Raw genomic sequence first — 2,536 nt, forward strand, 5'->3', positions numbered from 1 at the left:
TTTATGTTTTTATGTTTTTAACCTGAAATCCTTCAAATCCTTTGATTTCCTCAGAAATCATCAGAACTTCTTCTGGATGAGTTTGGTTCTGTTTTCTGTGGACCGTAGCTACTCTGGTAAACTATGAAGCTGCACAGCTCAGAGGACTGTTGGAGGATTGTGGGTAATGTAGTCAGGAGTCTGGAAGAGTGAAACAAACTACAAGATAATGAAGTAAATTGTGAGTAAAGTTAAGATTTTATGTTGCAACTGAACAAAGTTGAGCGTTTTTGTCAATAAAGTTTTATTATCTGTTGTATCCATTGACTGTATCAGAGTACTGGACCGAGTCAAGTCAATCATAGAAAATGGTTGATTCTGGCTCCAACCAAACCAGTCAATCTAGTCACTATTTTTTAATGACGGCGCCATGTTGGAGCCAGATAACGTTAGTGAGCTGTGATTGGTCCGAGTCAGTCTTAATCCATGTTTCTATGGCAACCACTCTCACCAATCAGGAATGAGCTTGCTGGAAGGCCACACCCCTTCCAATGAAAGTGAGCCGCAGAAAATCTGTGAGTTAAACGTTTTGAAGGTTGTATGTGGGAGGCAGCAGGCTCCGCCTACTTTTATAGAGGCATCTGATTGGTCAGTTTATGATGTCAATAAGTTGAGCTACAGAAAAAACATTTGAAAAATAGAATTATGGAGAAGAAGTTAAAACGACGTCAATCCAGAATGTTTCTTCTGACCAATAGAAAGACTGATACCGCCTGTGTATTCCTACATTGTAGTCTATGGGATTTGGCTTACTGAAGCCACTTCCTGTTTGGAATGCCAGGGGGCGGGGCCACTCAGTCCAGTTCTCTATTTACAGTCAATGGTTGCGTTGTTTTCTCTGCAGAAGAAAACATGAGTTGTACGTTTCTGTAGTTTTCTTTGACATTTTAAAGTTGTTAAACTCTTATGTATTTTCCGAGCTCTGGCAGCTCAGCGCTAACGGCGACTAGTGATGACATCATGGAGGGTCAGAAGACCTGCATTTGCAGACATTATTTTTCCATAACTACATGTAGGGAGAAGCTGGAGGGGAGGAGTTCAGATCCGGTCTAACGTCAGGTTCTTCAGACTGGATGTGATCCGAAGACTCCTCTGGTTCTGGTTCAGATCCTGAGTCTTCACTGACGGACGGTTATGAGACAGTACCAGCACCCTCTTAAACACCACCAGAAGCTGCAGCGCATCAGTGCAGGCGTCTTAAGAAGAGTTTGAAGGTAAATGGGGGGGCAGACATTATGAAACCTCAAACTCTGAGTTAACACGGAACAGAAGTTTGAGACTTCAATGGAGATGAAGGAAACGGTCAGAGAAGATCCAGGAGCAAAACCTCATGATTCATCTGTCTGTACGCTGCAACCAAGACATGATGGATGCTGATGGATGATGGATGCTGACGGATGCTGACGGATGGATGCTGATGGATGATGGATGCTGACGGATGCTGACGGATGGATGCTGATGGATGACGGATGGATGACGGATGGATGCTGATGGATGCTGACGGATGGATGACGGATGCTAACAGATGCTGACGGATGACGGATGGATGATGGATGCTGACGGATGACGGATGGATGACAGATGCTGATGGATGCTGATGGATGCTGACGAATGCTGATGGATGCTGACGGATGCTGACGGATGACGGATGGATGATGGATGCTGACGGATGACGGATGGATGACGGATGCTAACGGATGCTGACGGATGACGGATGGATGATGGATGCTGACGGATGACGGATGGATGATGGATGCTGACGGATGACGGATGGATGATGGATGCTGACGGATGACGGATGGATGACAGATGCTGATGGATGCCGATGGATGCTGATGGATGCTGACGAATGCTGACGGATGGATGCTGATGGATGACGGATGGATGACGGATGGATGCTGATGGATGCTGACGGATGGATGACGGATGCTGATGGATGCCGATGGATGCTGATGGATGCTGACGGATGCTGACGGATGGATGCTGATGGATGACGGATGGATGACGGATGCTGACAGATGCTGATGGATGCTGATGGATGCTGACGAATGCTGATGGATGCTGAGGGGCCGTTCTGGTGTGTAGTTCCACCCATTCCTTGGGTTTAATTTTCACTGTCATAAAGTGTAAATGAATTTCCCCCCAGGGGATTAATAAAGTATATTGATTATTATATATATTGATTGATTGATTATCCCTAAAACGATCTCCTGGAACATGAACTCGATCTCAGAGTTCTGAGAGATCAGAGATGTTTGGATTTCTCTTCATTTCAGACAGAAAGAACGTCTGGAGGAAACCAGGAAAACAACCAGGATCCACGCGGAACGTTTTCCTCATTTGTCTGTTCTGTCGTCTTCAACACAGAACGTTGGGAACTGCTACGGCCGACTTATGTTCTGCAGCCGACAGCCCCCCAGGGGCCCCCACTGCTCAGCTGACGCATCAGAAGGAGGCGGGGCTGTGACGATGTGATGACGTGCTCTGATTGGCTGTG

At 46.2% G+C, this 2,536-nt stretch overlaps 1 long non-coding RNA gene across 1 annotated transcript; it reads left to right on the forward strand.

The window, feature by feature from the left end:
- Window positions 1-6: 6 nt before the first annotated feature.
- On the forward strand, window positions 7-2,462 carry LOC112140717. Its single transcript, XR_002918236.2, has 3 exons — window positions 7-220; window positions 1,056-1,253; window positions 2,316-2,462. It is a non-coding gene; the product is annotated as an uncharacterized LOC112140717 (long non-coding RNA).
- Window positions 2,463-2,536: the final 74 nt, after the last annotated feature.

This window comes from Oryzias melastigma, unplaced genomic scaffold (assembly GCF_002922805.2).
Source record: "Oryzias melastigma strain HK-1 unplaced genomic scaffold, ASM292280v2 sc03152, whole genome shotgun sequence".
NCBI lineage: Eukaryota > Metazoa > Chordata > Actinopteri > Beloniformes > Adrianichthyidae > Oryzias > Oryzias melastigma.